This window comes from Pelophylax lessonae, assembly GCF_965119305.1.
Source record: "Pelophylax lessonae genome assembly, chromosome: 2".
NCBI classification, from domain to species: Eukaryota; Metazoa; Chordata; class Amphibia; order Anura; family Ranidae; genus Pelophylax; species Pelophylax lessonae.
Genome location: NC_138769.1, coordinates 148,799,868 through 148,821,582, shown reverse-complemented (window position 1 = coordinate 148,821,582; position 21,715 = coordinate 148,799,868). Strand labels below are relative to the sequence as shown.

The 21,715-nt window shown below is 47.1% G+C and overlaps 1 protein-coding gene across 1 annotated transcript in view; it reads left to right on the top strand.

Moving 5' to 3' along the window:
* Nucleotides 1-21,715, top strand: part of ORAI2 (ORAI calcium release-activated calcium modulator 2) — a 98,748-nt gene that overhangs the window by 52,044 nt on the left and 24,989 nt on the right. The gene's annotated exons all lie outside the window — the stretch shown is intronic.

Genomic DNA, 21,715 nt, shown 5'->3' with positions numbered 1-21,715 from the left:
AAGTAGTTGCTGGCATGTGTTGTAGTGGTCTTATGTTTTTGAATGACGAATGATGTTGCTCATCTCCATAGCATCTTCATTCACAACTATACAAGCTGACAGCTACTACTCTAGTCTCCCTTCTCAGCATAGCTGATGGGTAGGTATGGTATGAGTCCTTCCTCCGCTGTACAAGACAGAGAAGTAGAGTAGTACAGAGCTGGAAGATTAGATGGTAGAGCTGCACATGTTAGAACAAAGAGAGGGGTTTGGCTTCAGTGCTGTGCTGTAGTTCTCCAATACAGTGAGGGAAAAAAGTATTTGATCCCCTGCTGATTTTGTACGTTTGCCCACTAACGAAGAAATGATCAGTCTATAATTTTAATGGTAGGTTTATTTTAACAGTGAGAGACAGGATAACAACAAAAAATAATGCAGAAAAATGCATTTAAAAAAAAGTTATACATTTATTTGCATTTTATTGAGTGAAATAACCCCCTACGCATGACTTAGTACTTGGTGGCAAGACCCATGTTGGCAATCACAGAGGTCAGACACCTTGGCCGTGTGTTTTGGGTCATCGTCATGCTGGAATACCCATCCAGGACCCATTTTCAATGCCCCTGCGGAGGGAAGGAGGTTCTCACCCAAGATTTGACGGTACATGGCCCCGTCCATTGTCCCTTTGATGCGGGGAAGTTGTCCCGTTCCCTTAGCAAAAAACCCCCCAAAGGATAATGCCTCCATGTTTGACGGTGGGGATGGTGTTCTTGGGGTCATAGGCAGCATTCCTCCTCCTTCAAATACAGTGAATTGATTGATGCCAAAGAGCTGGATTTCGGTTTCATCTGACCACAACACTTTCAACCACTTCTCTCAATCATTAGCAAATTTTCAGATGTTCATTAGCAAATTGCAGACAGGCCTGTACATGTGCTTTCTTGAGCAGGGGGACCTTGCAAGCGCTGCAGGATTTCAGTCCTTCAAGGCGTAGTGTGTTACCAATTGTTTTCTTGGTCACTATGGTCCCAGCTGCCTTGAGATCATTGACAAGATTCTCCTGTGTAGTTCTGGGCTGATTACTCACTGTTCTCATGATCATTGAAACTCCACGAGGTGAGATCATGCATGGAGCCCCAGATCGAGGGAGATTGACAGTTATTTTGTGTTTCTTCCATTTGCGAATAATTGCACCCACTGTTGTCACCCTCTCACCAAGCTACTTGGCAATGGTCTTGTAGCCCATTCCAGCCTTGTGTAGGTCTACAATCTTGTCCCTGACATCCTTGGACAGCTGTTTGGTCTTGGCCAAGGTGGAGAGATTGGAATCTGATTGATTGCTTTTGTGGACAGGTGTCTTTTATACAGGCCCCAAGCTGAGATTAGGAGCACTTCCTTTAAGAGTGTTCCTAATCTCAGCTCGTTACCTGTATAGAAGATACCTGGGAGCCAGAAATCTTGCTAATTGATAGGGGATCAAATACTTTTCTCTTACGTCCTCCGACAGTCGCCGCCTCTTCATATTCGTCACATATGGGGGTATTAGACTTTGCTCCGAAGGAGTAGCTAGGCAACAGAATATGTTAACAATAAAGCTTTTAACATATCCCACCCTCAAGGGGTGGTCCCCTCAGTCAATACCCTCCTACTTCCTGCAACCATATCTCAGTTTTCATGTCTAGCTTGTCAGGAGTGGCTGGCTCTCTCTGTGCTGGGGTTTTCTGCCCCAGACTCTTTCTTCTTTTTAAAATTTTGTTTGAGTTTTCTCTCTACCTTTACTTAGCTGTTATTTTTGTCAGCGTTAGTTAGTTCTTCTGATGAAGAGGATCATGCGGACTGGGTCTCGGGCTGATCCCCCTGGTCGCAGGTCGTGGGTCAGTGGCTTCCCAGTCTGCCATCGAGCGTTCAGCCAGGTAACGCTCCTGGCACAGTGAACGACCCATCCCTGTTCGGTGCAGGGATGATTGGTGAGGTGGCTACCTCACTGGACGCTGTGCGGTTTCTTAACCCCCATTGTGTGCGTCTTGAATGCGACTCTCCCTGCCTCATGTGCAGCGGCTTGTTCGCCTGTGCGGGTCCCCCACGCCATGTGAGGTAAGTGTATTTATGTGGGGACCTGTCTGTCTGGGGGGGTGTCAGTCTGGGACTGTGTAACCTGCCTCTATTCACACTGCTTGTCTCCCTATCTCTCGGCTGCATGCTGTGGGCTGCAAGGGGGGGAGCTGTGTGACACTGTGTGTGTCAGCCTGGTCGGTGTGAAAAGCTGTGTGCTGTGGGGCATGTTTTTTTGGCATGTTTGGGCATATACAGCGATCGCTGCGGCGATCTGACATGTATTCTGATATTGGAATGTAATGTGTGTTTTAATGCACTGTGGAGCGGCGGTTTCGGCGCCAAACGACGCCATTTTGCCTACACTCGCTCCGGCCGCATGTTTTACATGCATGGCGGCCATTTTCTTGTAGCCTCCATAGGCTTACATAGAGCGCCCTGGCAGCATCACTTCCTCTTTCCAGGAACACCGATCGAGGCAGCAGCAGCGGCGAGGGTCTCCTCAGGTTTTATCCTTCTGTTCTTGCTAATCCATTGCCTGTGTTCAGTTTGCATATTCCCTGTGGGGGTCTTATTGTGCTTGAGTGTGGTGCGGTGGGCTGCGCTTGCCGCGCTTGCTTAAAAGGGGCAGTTAACCCTTTGTTGTCTGGCATTACAGGGGCAATGGATTCTCAGGAGGGCAAATTTCCTACAGCATTGGTGGAAAGCCAGGGGACCGCTGTTTCCCCCCCAGGGGGGGATTTAGCCACTATTGTGGCTGGCCTTGCTGCTCAGGTGCAGATGCTGGTGGCTGCTCAATCTACTAAAAGGCCCAGAGTTGCTCTTTCCTCTGATTCTGAGGGTGAAGGTGATGGGGCTGTTATGGCGGGGGCCTCCTTATCGGGGTCCCGTTCCTCTCTTGATCTAGTGGGGTCTGAGGTGGAGGCTGAAGTTGAGGGGGTTGATAATTCTCCCCCTGGCTCGCCTGAAGAGCTTGCAATCATGGATGAGTTGATTGCTTCCATAAAGCAAACGCTGCGTTTGCAGGACGAAGTGTGTCCCCCCGCTGCCTTGGCGGCTTATGGGACGCAGAGAAAACGCAGGACGCCGCAGGTTTTTCCCTGCAATGATGATTTTCAGCGCGCTGTTAAGGAACAATGGCGCAATCTGCGCAAACCTTTTGCGGTACCAAGTAGATTCAAGCTGCGTTATCCTTTTTCGCCTTCCACTGATGAAAGGTGGTGTGTGCCTCCCCCAGTGGATCACGCAATTGCGGTTTTGAACAAAGCCACTGCGATTCCTGCAGAGGATTCCCCTGTGTTCCGTGATGCCACGGATAGGAGACTGGAGTCTCTTGCCCGTCATACTTATTCTGTTACGGGTTCTATGCTTAAGGCTCTGTTTGCTTCTCTCATGGCGGCCCAGGCGATCGCAAGTTGGACGCAGATGCTTAGGCGCGTCCTAGTGGCCGACTCGGCCTCGCCGGCGACCCTGGATATGGTGGATCAAATCCACCAGGGTGTCATGTATCTGTGTGATGCGGACCTGGACCCTAATTCCGTTGGCTGCACGTGTGCACAGCGTGGCGGTGTTGTCTCGCCGCCTGGTTTGGTTAAAATGTTGGTCGGTGGACCAATCTTCACGTAAGACCTTAGCCAATCTACCTTATGATGGGTCTCGCCTTTTTGGGGAGTCCCTGGATGTGTTGATTAAGGGGATCACCGGGGGTAAGAGCACTCTCTTGCCCCATTTCCCCAAGGCTAAGGGGGCTTCTGGGAAGAAGCATGCTAATTTTCGGCCCCCTCAGGGGTCCTTTCGTGCCTTTCGGCCGCACTACAAGGGCAAACCGTTCAAAGGTCAAGGCTCTCAGAAGAAGCCCTGGTCTGGTAAACAGAAGTCCGGCCAATCCGGATCTGCAGCCCATAACAGTTCGGCCTGAAGGGGCGCCCTCACCCAGTTTTGGGGTGGGGGGACGCTTGCTCGGTTTTCTTCAGCCCTGGTTGGCCCGTGTGCGGGACAGATGGGTTCAGGAAATCGTTCGATCTGGTTACAAGATCGAGTTTCTCTCTCGGCCGGAGAGCAGATTTTTTCCCTCAAATCTTCAACTGTCTCCAGAGCGCTTGCGGGACCTGCACCTGGCGCACTCGTCTCTGCGGACGTGTATGAGATGTCTGGGATTGATGGTCTCGGCCTTCGAGGCGATTCCATTCACCCAGTTTCACACGCGGGGTCTCCAAGCGGAGATCCTGTCCAGGTGGGACGGGCGACCTCAATCTCTGGATCTTCAAATCTCGTTGAGTCATCGCACCAGAGGAAACCTTCTGTGGTGGCTCCAGTCCCCGTTGGTGTCCGGGGGCAAGTCGTTTCGTCCTGTTTCATGGACGGTGATCACCACGGACGCCAGCCTGTCGGGCTGGGGTGGAGTTCTGGGCGTTCTGTCCGCCCAGGGGACTTGGTCGGAGGGGGAGTCTTCCCTTCCGATCAACATTCTGGAATTGCGTGCGATAAGTCTCTGTCTTCATCGCTGGACGGACCGGCTGCAGGGCTGCCCGGTTCGGGTGCAGACGGACAATGCCACGGCGGTGGCCTACATCAACCACCAAGGGGGCACCAGGAGTGCCCGAGCGGCTCGAGAAGTGGCCGACATTCTGTCTTGGGCCGAGACTCATGTCCCGGCGATAACGGCGGTTCACATTCCGGGGGTGGAGAACTGGCAGGCGGACTATCTGAGTCGCCAGACCCTGGATCAGGGGGAATGGTCTCTCCACCCGGCTGTCTTCCGGAAGTGGGGTCTTCCAGATGTGGACCTGTTCGCGTCTCGTCTCAACAACAAGGTGAGAAGGTTCGTGGCACGGACGCGCGACCCTCGGGCAGACGCGTCGGACGCGTTAGTGGCCCCGTGGCATCAGTACAGGCTGATGTACGCGTTTCCACCGATTCAGTTGCTGTCCAGGTTCCTTCGCAGGTTGCACTCGGAACGCAGCGCGGTGATTCTTGTGGCACCGGACTGGCCTCGCCGGTCCTGGTACGCAGACCTCGTGAATCTGGCGGTCTGCCTCTTCGAGACGATCTACTGTCTCAAGGACCGATTTACCATCCTGCTTTACAGTCGCTGGCTTTGACGGCCTGGCTGTTGAGACCGAGGTCCTGAAGGAGAAGGGTCTCTCTCCAGAGGTCGTTCATACTTTGATCAACGTGAGGAAGTCTTCCTCGGGGAAGGTTTATTACCGTACTTGGAAGGCCTATTTTGCCTGGTGTGAGTCCAGGGGGTTTTCACCCCGCACGTACTCGGTTTCCCGTGTGCTGTCTTTCCTTCAGACGGGTGTCGATCAGCGTTTGGCGCTGGCTACGATAAAGTGTCAGGTGTCTGCGCTGGCCGTTCTGTTTCAACGTCCCGTGGCTTCCAACTCCTTGGTTGGCACCTTTGTTCAGGGTGTGCGGCATCTGGTCCCCCCTAGGCGGGATCCTCTGCCCCCTTGGGACTTGAATCTCGTTCTATCTGTGTTACAACGTGCTCCTTTTGAACAGATCAGGGAGATCTCGTTGTCTATGTTGTCCAAAAAGGTCGCCTTTTTGGTGGCGATCACTTCGGCTCGCAGAGTGTCGGAGCTGGCGGCTTTGTCCTGCAAGTCTCCGTACCTGGTTATTCATTTGGATAAGGTGGTCTTGCGACCTAATCCTTCTTTTCTTCCGCAACGAGTTTCGGAATTCCATCTTAATGAGGATATTGTCTTGCCTTCGTTGTGCGCGAAGCCTAAACATCCAAAGGAGGTGAGATTGCATTCTCTGGATGTTGTTCGGGCGATAAGGGTTTACCTTAAATCGACTGAGTCTTTTCGAAAGACGGACTCCTTGTTTGTTCTTCCAGAGGGTCCTCGGAAGGGCATGGCGGCTTCGGCCTCTACCATCGCCAAATGGATCAGGCAGACCATTGAACAGGCCTATGCTTTACAGGGGAAGGTTCCCCCTGTGCCTGTGAAGGCGCACTCTACTAGATCTCTGAGTACGTCTTGGGCCTGTCGTCATGGGGCTTCTGTAGCCCAGGTGTGTAAGGCGGCGACTTGGTCGACCGTGCACACTTTCACAAAATTCTACAAAGTAGATGTTCAGGCATCGGCGGATGCTTCCTTTGGCCGCAAGGTTCTTAGTGCGGCTGTTCCCTAGGGTCCCTTGTTGGGGACTCCTGGCTGTTGGGATAAGTTTTGTATCCCCGGGTTTTTTGTCTTTTCCTGGGTTGTTGCTCCTGTTGAGCACTTGTTTTTTGCTGTTGCCCAGCTGGTTTCCTTCCTTTGGTAAGGTTCCTTTCTTTGATGCGGAGACTGCGTTGCCTTTCGGCGCGGATGCGTTTCCCACCCCTCATGTTTGCACTGCTTTGGGACGTCCCCATATGTGACGAATATGAAGAGGCGGCGACTGTCGGAGGACGTAAGAGAAAACGGAATTTTTGTAAAATCTTACCTGTAAAATTCCTTTCTCTGAGTCCTCCGACAGTCGCCGCCCCCGCCCCTCTTTTGGGGTTTGGTTGTATACTCGACTGCTATTCCACTAAAACTGAGATATGGTTGCAGGAAGTAGGAGGGTATTGACTGAGGGGACCACCCCTTGAGGGTGGGATATGTTAAAAGCTTTATTGTTAACATATTCTGTTGCCTAGCTACTCCTTCGGAGCAAAGTCTAATACCCCCATATGTGACGAATATGAAGAGGCGGCGACTGTCGGAGGACTCAGAGAAAGGAATTTTACAGGTAAGATTTTACAAAAATTCCGTTATTTCCCTCATTAAAATGCAAATCAATTTATAACTTTTTGGAAATGCGTTTTTCTGGATATTTTTATTGTTTTTCTGTCTCTTTTGTTCATTAACGCGAGGTCGCATACCACCAGGTCTCGGTCTGAGTCGCAGCATTCCCCCTGGCTGACAGCCCCCCATTTCAATGGAGAGGAGGTTCTGTCTTGAGCAGTGTCCGCCTGGTTCCTGGCATGGTAACTGTCCCCCCTCTCCCCATGGAGGGTTTTGGGGTGGACGTGGGCACCTCCATGGGATGGTCAGACCCCTAGGTTCCCCTTCTTCCCATTAGGCACCCCTCTCATCAGTCTGGTGGTCCCTGTGGGCCATCTCGCACCCCCCCCTCCTTCACTGATTTTGGGGCTGTGGGGTGGCCTGGTTCACTGACTAGGGTGGGGATAGGGTGCTGTGCTGGCGATAGGGGCGGGGGGCTTTACCTGGTGGGGGCTCCTGCCAAGGCCCCCCTTCCTGCCTGTGCCATTTTCTGAGGCGTAGGGATCCCTCTTGGGTCCCTGGGAGTCTTATGGTGCCATGCGGGGCCACCATTTTCTTGTAGCCTGTGTGCTTAATGCACAGTGGCCATGTTTGTGTAGTATGGCGGCCATTTTTTATTAGCGGGGGTCATGACAGTGGAGTCCTCTGGGGGGTGATTTCGGCGGTGGAAGCCCCTCCTCATCCCCTGGTGCTGACTCCCGGATCTTCATTTCCTGATCGTCGTTCTTGCAGTGCAGATTCTCCTGGTAGCTGTGTTGGTGAGTCCTCTCCCTCTCTACTGAGGATCGATTGGTGCTCTGTGGCTGGCAACTGGGTGGGCTGCCGGAGCAGTGGGGGTTGTCCCTTAGCAGTGTTTTACACTTTTTTGTCCCCACCTGATCCACTCTCTGAAGGCTCTGGAGGCCTCCGGGTCCCATTCATCCATGCACTGACCGCGGTCCTGGAGTCCTTGGTGTCCCAGGGGGAGGGGGTTTTTGGGCGACGGGCTTGCAAAAAGCGCCCGCCTTCCCCTGCCTCATCTGTCTCATCAGATCCTGAATCTGATTCGGCCGCAGCGGGCGCGGGACATCGTACTGGTTCTGTGACCACGCACCCTGAATCCTCAAATAGTGAGGAGGATTCCTCCACTTCTGCAACCGCGTACGAAATTACACTGGTGGACGCACTGATTGTAGCTGTGGGTGAGACATTAAAGATGAAGCTACGGCGGAGGCGCAGGTTCCCTTTGGCGTTCACAAGCCATCCAGAGCGGCAAAGGTGTTTCCTTTCCCCTCCTATTTTGACAGAATTGTCACTAAATAGTGGGGACGACCAAAGTGTCCCCTTGAGGTCCCTAAGCCATTTTGCTAGGCGATACCCCTATGAGGAGTCCCTTTTTAAGAAGTGGACGGTTCCATCGGTGGTGGACCCTCCGGTTTCCAGATTATACAAGGCAACCATGATTCCGGTTGAAGAGTCCCCGGCCTGTAAGGACACAGCTGACATGAAAGCGGAGGCTGTGGCCTGCAATATGTACACCCTGGCTGGTTCTGCACTGAAGCTGTTGTTCACTATTGCCCTGGTGTCGCAGACTCTGACCGAATTGGCTAGGCTTTTGCACTGTGCCTGGAGGGGGAGTAGCTGAGCTGGCAGACCAGCTGGTCCAGGAGCCGCAGTTTATCTCTGATGTCTCTTTGGATGCGACTCCCCTAGTGGCTCTATTCTCTGTTTTACCAGTGGTCCTTTGGCGTGTCCTTTGGCTCAAATGCTGGTTTGCGGCCAGACTTCTAAGAAGGCCTTGACTGATCTTCCCTTTCAAGGAGATTGCCTGTTGGGTGCTTCCCTGGATGACATAATTAAAGGTCTCACAGGGGAAGAGTACCTTTCTTCCGCAGACTACTAAGGGCAAGGACCCTCGTCGTAGACATGGGCCCTCCTTCTCGGCTCATAAGAAGTTTTTTCATCTCTCAGGGTCAACTGACAAGGGATCGGAGCCCTTCAGGGCCTTCTTTGGAGGAACCAAGCAAACTTGGTCTGGCAAGTAAAGAGTGGGCTTCTCCAGACCCACGGACAAGGCCCCTTCAGCATGAAGGTGTGCCCTCACCAGTATCTGGGGTGGGGGGACATCTTCACTGGTTCCTGGACCCGTGGACTCCCCTGGAACAAGTCAGGTGGGTTCACAAGGTCATTCCGTCCAGCTACAAGATCAAGTTTCGTTCTTACCTTCCAACGTGCGACTGTCCCTGGTCCGCTTACAGGCTCTTTTTGGGCGGTGCAAGACCTTTTACTTTAAAAGGTGATGGTCCAGGTTCTGACTTTGGAACGTTTTCTCAAACCTGTCTCCAGGAAGGAAGGCAAGGTGCCTCCAATTCTGGACCTCAAGGAGCTGAACTGCCTTGTGCGGGTGCAGAAGTTCAGAATGGAGTCTGTTCGCACGGTGGTCGCTTCTCTGCATCTGGGATTTTTCTTGCCACCCTTGACATCAAGGACGCTTACCTTCACATTCCAATATGTGTCGGTCTCCAGCCCTTCCTCCGCTTTGCCGTGGGAGAGGAGCATTATCAGTTTGTGGCGTTACCCTTTGGTCTCGCTTCTACTCCTCGGATCTTCACAAAAGTGTTGGCCCCCGTGCTAGCATTGTTACTCCAAAAGTGTTGGCCCCCGTGCTAGCAATTTTACGCCAATGGGGGATCGCGGTACTGGGCTACTTGGATGACCTCCTTCTGCGAGCAGAGTCTCCTAATGCTCTGGTGGAAAACATGGATATCACCATACGAACTTGAGGTTGTTTGGCTGGATTTTTAATTTGCAGAAGTCTGCTCTGGTTCCGTCCACAAAGCTGGACTATCTGGGTCTGACTCTGGACTCGGCTTTAGCCAGAGTGCTCCTTCCTCTGGACAAACTCCAGAAACTGCAGGCTTTAATTCGTCTCCTGCTGTTCAGCAGATGGTAATCCCTCCGGATCCATGCATGTGCTGGGCCTGATGGTGTCTACCTTGGAAGGCGGTTCTGTGTGCACAGTTCCTTACAAGGTCCCTGCAAGGGAGATTCTGGCCAAATGGGACAAGAATCAGCAGTGTCTGGACAATCTGATCCGGCTGAGCCAGGGAACGAAAGAGTTCCTGATATGGTGGCTTCGTGATTTTGCTGGGCAAATCCTTCCTCCCCTTGTATTGGACAGTGGTAACCACAGATGACACTGTCCGGCTGGGGAGGCGTCCTCGGCAAAATTTCTGCTCAGGGCATCTGACACTGGAAGATTCCAGACTACCGATCATTGTCTTGGTACTCCAAGCAATCAGACTGTGCCTGGAACATTGGACAGATCATTTTCAGGGATGTCCAGTGCGCATTTAATCGGACAATGCCACGGCCTTGGCTTATGCACAAGTCCTGGCAGCTCTAGAGGTAGCCAGCATTCTAAGGTGGGCAGAATGGTTCGTTCCAGCTGTACACATTCTTGAGGTGGAAAACTGGCAGGCGGATTACCTCAGTCGGCAGGCGTTGGACCAAGGGGAGTGGTCCCTTCATCCGGAGGTGTTTCATCAGTTGTGTCTCCAGTGGGGCATCCCTGAGGTGGATCTGTTGGCATCCCAGCTCAACAGAAAGGTGCAGAGGTTTGTGGCTCGGTCACAGGATCCTCTGGTGGACGCCACAGCTACGCCTTCCCTCCTCTCAAGCCTTTCCCCAGACTTCTATGCAGGCAGAAGGGATTCTGGCCATCTTAGTGGCCCTGGACTGGCCTTGCCAGACATGGTAATCCGATCCGGTGCGGCTGGTCGCCGACGTTCCTTGGAAGCTTCCTCTCAGAAAGGATCTGCTGTCCCAAGGACCAATCTTCCATCCTGCTTTACAGTCTCTGGCTTTGATGGCTTGGCTGTTGAATGCCAGGTGCTGATGGAGAGAGGTTTGTCCAAGTCGGTGATTCCAAAGCTGTTAAAAGCTAGGAAATCTACTTCTAGGAAGATCTACCATCATCATACTTGGAAGACGTAAATTGCATGGGGTGAGTCTCTTGGGGTTCATCCTCGCTCTTTATTCGGTGGCTTGGATCTTGACCTTCCTTCATCGGGGGGTTGAGCAGGAACTGGCCTTGAATACTATCAAGGGTCAGGTGTCTGCCTTAGCGGTCTTCTTTCAATGGGCCTTGGCCACATACTCCTTGGTGCATTCTTTTCTTCAGGGTGTTAGGCACTTGACCCCCCCCCCCCCCAGTGTGGTCTCTGTTGCCACCTTTGGACCTCAATTTGGTGCTCTTAGTCCTCCAGAAGCTTCCTTTTGAGAATCTTTTGGAGATTCTATTGCTTACACTGTCCCAGAAGGTGGCCATTATAGTGGCTTTTACTTCTGCGTGCAGGGTGTCAGAATTACCGGCGTTACCCTGTCGTTCACCTTACTTGGTGGTTCACAGTGATAAGGTGGTTCTTCGCCCCTGTCCATCGCTCCTTCCTCAGGTTACATAGTTTGTGAGGTTGAAAAAAGACATCAGCGCATCCAGTTCAACCTATGATGTGTGTGTGTGTGTGTGTTTGCTGTTAACCGTACATTGTATACCCCTGTATGTTGTGGTCTTTAAGGTGCCCATCTAATAGTTTTTTTAAACGATCGATGCTCCCTGCTGATATGACTGCTTGTAGAAGAGAATTCCACATCCTTACTGCTCTGACAGTGAAGAACCCCTTACGTATTTTAAGGTTAAACTGTTTTTCCTCTAGTTTTAGTGAGTTGCCACGTGTCTTATTGTATTCCCTTTCTCTGAAAAGTTTGTTCCTTATGCTAGGGTCGCCAGTACAGTATTTGTACATTGATACCATATCCCCCCCTCAATCGTCTCTTCTCCAGAGAGAATAAGTTCAGTGCTTGTAGTCTTTTCCTCATAAGCGATGCCCTTCATTCCCCTAATTATTTTTGTTGCTATTCTCTGGACTCTCTCCAGTTCCAGCACATCCTTCCCGAGGACCGGTCCCCAGAACTGGACAGCATACTCCAGATGTGGCCGGACCAGAGTCTTGTAGAGTGGGAGAATAATCTCTTTATTTCTTGAGTGAATCATCTTTTTTATACATGCCAGTATTCTGTTGGCTTTGCTTGCAGCGGCTTGGCATTGCATGCCACTGCCAAGCCTGTTGTCTACCAGTACCCCCAGGTCCTTTTCCAGGTCCTTTTCCATCCTAGACTCACCCAGAGGTCCCCCCCCCCCCCAGTGAGTAGCTTGCTTTCGTGTTTCTGAAGCCCAAGTGCACAACTTTACATTTTTCAACATTAAACCTCATCCGCCATGTAGTTGCCCACCCCATTATTTTGTTCACATCCGCTTGTAAGGTTTCCACATCCTGCATAGAAGATATTGGCATGCTTAGTTTAGTATTATCCGCAAATACTGAGATTGTACTAGATATCCCCTCCTCTAGATCATTTATGAATAAATAAACAGGATTGGCCCCAGGACAGAACCTTGGGGAACCCCACTTTCCACACCTGCCCAATCCAAGTACTCCCCATTAATCACCACCCTCTGGAGTCTCCCCTGGAGCCAGTTCTCTATCAATGTATTCACCCTATGGTCCATACCTAGCTTCCTTGGTTTGTACCGTAAGCGTTTGTGGGGATTGTCTCTGATTTTCATTTAAATGAAGACATTGTGTTGTCTTCCCTGTGTCCCAGGCCAAAACATCCAAAGGAAATTGCTTTGCATGCCTTGGATGTGCTTCGGGCGATTAGGGTGTACCTGGCAGCTACGGAGTCTTTTAGGAAATCATACTCACTGTTTGTGCTTACGGATGAGCCTCGAAAAGGGTTGTCCGCTTCCTCTGCGACCGTTTCCAGATGGATCAAACAGATGGTAATTCAAGCCCATTCCATCAAGGCTCAGGCTCCTCCTTTCCCTGTCAAGGCGCACTCTGCTCGGGCGCTCAGTGCCTCCTGGCCTTCCGTCATCAGGCGTCAGTGACACAGGTTTGTAAGGTGGTTGTCGGTGCACACTTTCACAAAGCTCTATTAAGTGGATGTGTTGGCATCTGCGGATGCTTTTTTTGGTCGCAAGGTTTTGAAGGCTACTGTTTAGAGGACCTGGTCCTCTTTGAGGATGTATTTTTTTTTTTTTTCAGGTGAGCTCCAGTTTTTTGGGTTGAGCTTCTGTTTACCTGGTTGGCTATAGTTTAGTCTTGAGAGTTTATTGTACGCTGTTCCCACGCCTCATGTTTAACACTGCTTTAGTACGTCCCAATGGTTAAGAAGATCAGGAGCTGTGTTCGTCAAGACAAAATGGGATTTTTGACTTACGGTAAAATCCGTTTCTCTGATGTTCATTGACGGACACAGCACCCACTCCTCTGAGTTGTAATTCTTCTGACACTGCTTGTAACAGAGTACCTATAGCAGAGAGAGAAGGTATACCCCCTGGGACTATCCATAGGCATAGCCAGACTTTTTTTCTGCCTATTGTCCTACTCCAGTAGGGGGCAGTATAACCCAATGGTTAAGAAGATTAGGAGCTGTGTCGGTCAATGAACTTCAGAGAAATGGATTTTACGGTAAGTCAAAAATCACATTTTTTCCCTCACTGTAGGTCTGCAGATAAATTGGGCTTCTGCCTGGGATAGAGCTAGAGCACAGCACAAATGAAATGTCCCTTTATTTGCAAACCACTGAGCTGATCTAAACAGGTCTGAGCGCCATGTTTAAGGAAGATTTTTACCTTCTGGTGAAAATTTTTCCTTAAGCACTTAGGGGTTAATTTACTGAAACTGGAGAGTGCAAGATCTGGTGCAGCTGTGCGTGGTAGCCAATCAGCTTCTAACTTCAGCTTGTTCAATTAAGCTTTCACAGAAAAACCTGGAAGCAGATTTGTTTCTATGCAGTTTTGTCTGTATTCCCATCGCACACTTTCCTGGATAAAAGGCTCCTCTGTTGTCGGTGCTGCAGCGAGTACCAGCTAATCTGGACACTGGATATATCACAGATAAATACACATGTTCGCCAGCACACCATGGATGTTGACTTGTAGTCCAAAACTTTTATTGCAGAAAGATCACATTACAACAGGGTAAGTGCAATGTTTCGGCCGGCGCCACGCAGGACCCCTTCGTCAGGCATGTGATGAAGTGTGAAAGAATTAGGGTATTGTCCCTCAACCTGCACATTCTGCACTAAATCAAACTTAAAAAAAAAAAATGTTTTCCTGTGTGTGTGTATGTATGTACAGTGCCTTGCAAAAGTATTTGGCCCCCTTGAACTTTGCGACCTTTTGCCACATTTCAAGCTTTAAACATAAAGATATAAAACTGTAATTTTTTGTGACAAATCAACAACAAATGGGACACAATCATGAAGTGGAACGAAATTTATTGGATATTTCAAACTTTGTTAACATAAAAAAAACTGAAAAATTGGGCGTGCAAAATTATTCAGCCCCTTTACTTTCAGTGCAGCAAACTCTCTCCAGAAGTTCAGTGAGAATCTCTGAATGATCCAATGTTGACCTAAATGACTAATGATGATAAATAGTTTGGGCCTGCTTTTCTTCAGCAGGGACAGGGAAGATGGTTAAAATTGATGGGAAGATGGATGGAGCCAAATACAGGACCATTCTGGAAGAAAACCTGATGGAGTCTGCAAAAGACCTGAGACTGGGACAGAGATTTGTCTTCCAACAAGACAATGATCCAAAACATAAAGCAAAATATACAATGGAATGGTTCACAAATAAACATATCCAGGTGTTAGAATGGCCAAGTCAAAGTCCAGACCTGAATCCAATCGAGAATCTGTGGAAAGAACTGAAAACTGCTGTTCACAAACGCTCTCCATCCAACTCACTGAGCTCGAGCTGTTTTGCAAGGAGGAATGGGCAAAAATTTCAGTCTCTCGATGTGCAAAACTGATAGAGACATACCCCAAGCGACTTACAGCTGTAATCGCAGCAAAAGGTGGCGCTACAATGTATTAACTTAAGGGGGCTGAATAATTTTTCACGCCCAATTTTTCAGTTTCATGATTGTGTCCCACTTGTTGATTCTTCACAAAAAATTACAGTTTAATATCTTTATGTTTGAAGCCTGAAACGTGGCAAAAGGTCGCAAAGTTCAAGGGGGCCAAATACTTTTGCAAGGCACTGTATGTATATGATATATATATATATATATATATATATATATATATATATAAACATAGATATTGGAGCAGCTCGTTGTTAGGCTATGAGTAAGCCTGGATGTAAAGAGCAAATATTTAACAACTGTGCTCCATAGTGCATAAATTAAAGTGACTAAACAAACCAGTGTCCATCAAAGGAATCAAGAGATCATGAAAAAACGTATACAATGTATTAGATAGTACATATAGAGGTTATAACTAGAGATGTACCGAACGGTTCGCCGGCGAACTTCGAACGTTCGCGTTCGCCGCTGTGGGTGAACATATGCGATGTTCGGTCCGCCTCCTATATTCCTCCCACACCCTCCCACCTCCTATAAATAAGCAAGGGCAGCATCCATTTTAGATCATTTCTGTGTTACTGAGAGCAGGGAAAGTGCTGGTGCTGCTGCTGCTGTTATAGCTGGGGACAGTTCCCGGTCTTGTTAGCCAGTGTTCTTGGTACACTCCTGCTGTAAAGACAGCACCCCAAAAAGCCCCTCCTAGGGCTGGTATTTGAGGTTTTTTTTGGATATATATATATCTATTGTCCCCAAAAGCCCTTTTGAGGGCTGGTATTTGTGTAATTTTTTTTGTTCTGTGATATATATTGTCCCCAAAAGCCCCTTTGAGGGCTTGTATTTGAGTATTTTTTTAATATATATATATATATATATATATATATATATATATATATATATATATGTAGCATGTCCAGAACCAGAAAAAAAAGATCATATAGGTGTAAAAGGGGTTCCCACCATCCCTGCTCTACTGAAAAATTATCTTTTTTTCTGGTTCTGGACATGCTACAGAGCTGAAACTTCACAGGTACACTTTTTAGACCCCCTAGACACTAAATCACACAAAAAAAGTTCTTAAAAATTGTCATTTTTGATAGAGAGCCAATTATTGGAAAAAAAAAAAAAAAACTTAAAAAAAAAAAAAATTCTTTGGATTTATTGTCTGGGGGGTCTAAAAAGTGTACCTGTGAAGTTTCAGCTCTGTAGCATGCCCAGAACCAGAAAAAAAAATAGAATCAGGGTTAGGGCTAGGGTTAGGGTTAGGGTCAGGGCTAAGGTTAGGGTTATTTTTAGTGCTTAGGGTTAGAGTTAGGGTTAGGGTCAGGGCTAAGGTTAGGGTTATTTTTAGTGCTTAGGGTTAGAGTTAGAGGGGTAGGGGTAGGGCTACTAACTCTAACCCTAAGTATCTCACCGTAACCCTAGCCCCTAACACTAAACCTAACCCTAACCCTCTAACCATAACCCTAACCCTCTAACCTTAACCCTAACCCTCTAAGCCTAGCCATAAAAATAACCCTAACCCTAGCCCTAACCCTAATTCGGATTTTTTTCTGGTTCCGGACGTGCTACAGAGCTGACACTTCACAGGTACACTTTTTAGACCCTCCAGATGCTAAATCCAAAGAAATTTTTTATTTATTTTTTTTTTTTCCAATAATTGGCTCTCTATCAAAAAATTACAATTTTTAAGAACTTTTTTTTGTGTGATCCCTCTCCGGCATGCCACAGTCCAGGTGTTTGTCCCCTTGAAACAACTTTTCCATTACTATTGTGACCAGAAAGAGTCCCTGTGGGTTTTAAAATTCGCCTGCCATTAAAGTCTATGGCGGTTCGCAATGTTCGCCGGTTCGCGAACATTCGCCGATGTTCCCGTTCGCCGTTCGCGAACAGCGAATTTTATGTTCGCGACATCACTAGTTATAACGTCCATAAACAACCACCAGGAGCTTCCATCCAAAGTACTGTATGGTAATCTTCTTAAGTGGTTCCACACAAAAGAGTGAACTGTGCTTTCTTTCACCACATTCAAATGCACACCCTACTCACCAGATACAAATATTTTAAATGCATTGAATGGGAATAGATCCTCTCAGGAAGGAAAGCGTCCCGCAATTGCACACCAATCCTGCCAGAAAATGACTCTGGATATATGAGGCACATGGAATCAGGAAGGAAACAGGATGCTTCTCATAGTGCAGTATAAACAATTTCTTGGCCACACACTAAAAAGATTACACTTACAATGTTGCCGATCAATGAGATCCTGTTAAAAAAAACAGGGATGCCGGTTTGCGTTCCACCTGCGTTCTAAGATGGCGGAAGTGACGTGTCACATAGATCTATGGGTTTGCATCTGAATGTGGTGGAAGCACAGTTCACTCTTTAGTGTGGAACCACTTAAGAAGATTACCATACAGTACTACTTAGTCACTTTTGATGGAAGCACTTGGTGGTTGTTTATGGACATTATAAACTCTATATGCACTCTTGTATGTTGGTATAAGTTTTTTCATGATTTCTTGATTCCTTTAATGGACTCTGTTTTGTTCAGTCACTTTAATCCATGCACTAGGGAGCGTGGTTCCTAAATATTTGTGATGAAGGGTCACATGCCTGACTCCGAAACTTTGCATTTATAATCTGTTTTAAAGTGATCTTTCTGCAAAAAAAGTTTTGGAGTGCAAGTCAAGAATTATGGTGTGCTGGCGAACATGTGTATTTATCATTTCTATGCAGGGGCTGCACCAGATTTTGCACTCTCCAGTTTTATGAAATCATCCCCTTTGCTTCTGGGGCAATTATTTAATTTTATAGACATAAAAATCAGCATTTTCATTTATTTAATAGAAAATTAATTAGAACCCCCAAACAATATGAATTTTCTAAAAAGCAGGCCCTGTAGAATAAAATGTCAGTCATAATTTTAGTACACACAAAAACAATATAATAAGCAATTTTGGTAAAATATAAAAGATGGGGTTGCATCAAGTGAATGGATACCACACATGCCAGAAATCAAAAGTGCATGCACCTCTAAAATGGTGGTAAAGTGCAATACTTAATTTTTTTTTGTAAGTGACGCTTTAAAAGCCTTTAGGCCGTTTTTTGGCGGATTTTTGGCGGATCTGAACGGTCCCCCCATGCATTCCTATGGGGCATCGGATGTCAGCGGAGACATGTCCGCTGACATCCGACCCGATCCGATCCGTCAAATCTGGACGGATGGAAACCCTATTTTCCATCCGTCCAGCGGATCGGATCGGATGGGATCAGGTGAGAACGGACTGACGGTCCGTTGACATCCGATTTCCCCCATAGAGATGCATGGGGAACTGTCAGCTGTGTCTCTGCACACAGCACGGTGACACAGCTGTCCTCCTGCTGCTCAGCGGGGGATCGGCGGCTCGATCCCCCGCTGAGAAAAACGGACTCCGCCCAACGGACGGAGTGTGTGAAAGGAGCCTTACAGGTTATTCATTTAGAATTAACCATGACTTATGGTTCTAGATTTTTTACTCTTACTTTGACATTTGTGGTGATACCTCACATGTGTTGTGGCAAAATCACTGTTTACATGTGCAGGATCTACATGTGCTTTAGCATTTGTGTGTAATCACAGGGAGTTTTTAATTTTTTTTTTTTTTTTTTTATGATTTCATTTCTTTCTTTTTTTTTTCATTTAAAGCTGTATTTAACCAAAAAGCAAACATTTATTATATTGCAGCTCACCAGTTATTAGACTGGTGTCTGTTCAAACTGTTTTTGTCTGATTACTGAAGAAGAGACAAAGAAAATGCTACCTTTTTCCTGCAGAAGACTGATGACATCTCAGTTTAGGCAAAGTCACTTGCCTGCAGTATAGGGTTTCTTTTGTAATAATAAAAAAGTACAGTTTAAAAAAAAAAAATGATGCTGTTGCTGTATATGGAGGTGTGTCTAGAAGTTGTTCATGCACACGTGTAAAGTTACTGAAAGGTCCACGTTAAGAGGCATAAAAATACCCCTTGAGCAAATGCAAATGGTTCAGGTCAGACACTGAGCAGCAGTAATTTAATCCCGAATTTCACAGCCAGAGCAATTTGCTTTCCAGTCTCTTAGTCTATGAATCTGAGTACTCAAAATATAGAGATCTGATAGGCTGTTTTAGGTCTCTGCAAACACTTGATTATAAAAGGTACACAAAACTGGCAATACAGTTTTTCCAGTAAAAATATAATTCACATCATTCCACTCGACCTCCTTTTGTCTGTAATCTGGTGACCCTTTATCACATCTGCTGGTGATGCTGAATCATCCATTACAGGTATCTTGCTGCCTTTCATGTGCAGAAAGTTTGACTTTGAATGACAGCTGCGGGAGCCAATGGCGCCGCTGCTGTGTCTCAGCCAATCAGGAAGAAGAGTCATGAACGGTCGAGGGACTCCTGGAGATCGATGGACAGAGATGGGGCTCAGGTAAGTATTAGGGGGTGCTGGGGAGGCTGCTGCACACTGAAGGCTTTTTATCCTAATGCATAGCAACGCATTAAGATAAAAAAAACCTTCTGCCTTTACAACTCCTTTAACATGCTACTAAACCCATTTAAAAAACTATTATCATGTGTCCACTGTGACCTATATTTCTGTATGTCTATTGATTTTTCTGCCTACGTTATCTGTACATCTCCTGATCAAACAAATTATTCCATAGCCTGGCTTCCTCTTTTGCGGCTGCTCCATTCACTAGCAGGTTTTTTTTTAAGCCACTGTAACGTGTGCACTTCATCACGCGCGCTTGCATACGCACATATGGCATAGGGCCTCTCTGAGAAAATAAGGTTTGTGACCTGCCGACATGACTTTGACGAGACCAGCAAAAAGATGTGATTCATTGCACATTTGCAATTTACACATTAGGAATAATGGCACATGTAGTCCCACCACCAGGTGCGCTCTCCCCAAATGCAAAGGCACCCCCAACAGCAAGATGTCTAAGACTAATAAAGGTCAATAATATAATTACAAATGAAGCAATTAAAAATGAATGGATGAAGAGTTTTCAAGCATTGAATAGAGATATTGATTTAGAATGAGAGTAGAATATTACTTTAAAGCCGAACTCCAGGAAAATAAAAAAATGTAAATCCTGCACTGTAAAGGTAAATGCTCATTTAGTCTAAGGGCAAAGGCTTAAGGAGTAAATACTTGCCTTACTCTTCACTGCAGCAGGGTCCCTTAAAGTGTCATTGAATCCACATCACTAAAAACTGTCAGTACATGCTGCTCATACTCACTATGGGGTTCATTTTCTGTAAATTGCAACTCACCTGATTGATCCTGCCATTTACTGTCCCACCCTCCTTTTCTGTGTGCCCCCTGCAGCCTGAATTGTGTAGACCAGCCATTGCCACATTTACTAAGCATGCTCCAGTTTTAATTCCCTTCTAAGTTTCTAATTTCCTCCTTTTTTCTTATCTGTGCAACCCACATGACTATAGAGTCACACATGTGGGCACATACACTCTGGATAAATGGCAATCCACTCTCTCCCTCCTCCTCCATGCTCACTAAACAGCACTACACAATGGCGGCATGATATTACATGTTGATTAATGAAGGTTTCACCTCCCTTGAATTCTAAGCACATACAAACAATTGACAGAGGCTGGAGGAGCATAAAACAGGCTATGATTGGCAGAACCTCCCCCTAGATAGCCCACACTATGTTTTTGCAAAAATATATTAAAGATTTGGATGCAAATACATTGATTATATATTTTTGTTCTGTTTTCCGAACCGAAGGCTGTTTTTTTTTTTTTTTTGGACATGTGACCAACAGCAGATGACTAGAAACCCACCTGATGATGTTTCCCTGCAGATGGGCTGGAAAAGAGCTGTGTCACATGACAGCTGTATGTTACTTATGAAAAAAAATTTTGTTTTTTTTGTATTAAAATAAATACTGTGCTATCATCCATATACTGTACACACAGAAAAGGGTATAACTTAAATTTAACAGTATGTGTTAACTATCCTTTTAGGCACTGATACTGGTCCCCTGTAGCTTCTCTGTAAGCTACAAAGCTACAATGGGCCCCAGCCTCCTCAGTGCACCATACAGGGTTGATGTCCCTGTATTGTACATGGTGATGCCAGAACCTCGGGCAGTAGAAGAGAGCACTGGAGCTGGCCAAGAAATTAAATAATAATAGAGCCTTTTTTTAAACCCTTTTGTCATTGGAAGCAGTTAAGTCTTGCAGTGTGGTGTGCCTCACTGTAAGGGTGGATTTTTACATTTTGGGCTTTAAAGCATAAGTTCACCTTTGGGAACATGTTACATGTTCCACCCATTTTTAGGGTGGATCATGTAACATGTTGCCACTCCTGCAGCCTCTTCCCAATCCAAGCCCTCTGTGTGACAGCAGGTGGGTAATCTTCTCCCCGTACACACTGTCACTATTTGAAAACAGTGCAGCCATGTGGTGCTCCGCCCACGCGGCCTCGTCATTCATTCACAGAGTTCGGTGAATGAATAAACTACAAGTACTGTCGGCTTGGAGTTCTGAACCACCAGAGAAATGTTGAGCGCTCTAGGTCAATATTTCTCAACTCTAGTTCTCAAGTACCCCCAACAGGTCATGTTTTCAGGCTCTCCATTATTTTGCACAGGTGATTTGATCAGTTTCACTGCCTTAGTAATTACCGCAGCTATTTCATTTGAGGGCAATCCTGAAAACATGACCTGTTGGACAGGGGTTGAGAAACATTGCTCTAGGTAGTTCATTGATGCTTACACTGACAATCTGTAGGGGTCCTGCATTGCACCCGTGATCTGCTGATCACGGGTGCAATGCTTTCCAGGCTCCTACAAAGAAAGGAAAACAAAAAAAAGTAAATGCACATTTTTTTTTCCTGTGCATTTATTTTATTTTTGAACGTATCCTTTAAGCCTGCCTTTGAATTAATGAAAAAATTTGTTTCTCTTTTGTTTTATTGATGGACAACCATTGGGTTATACTGCCCTCTATAG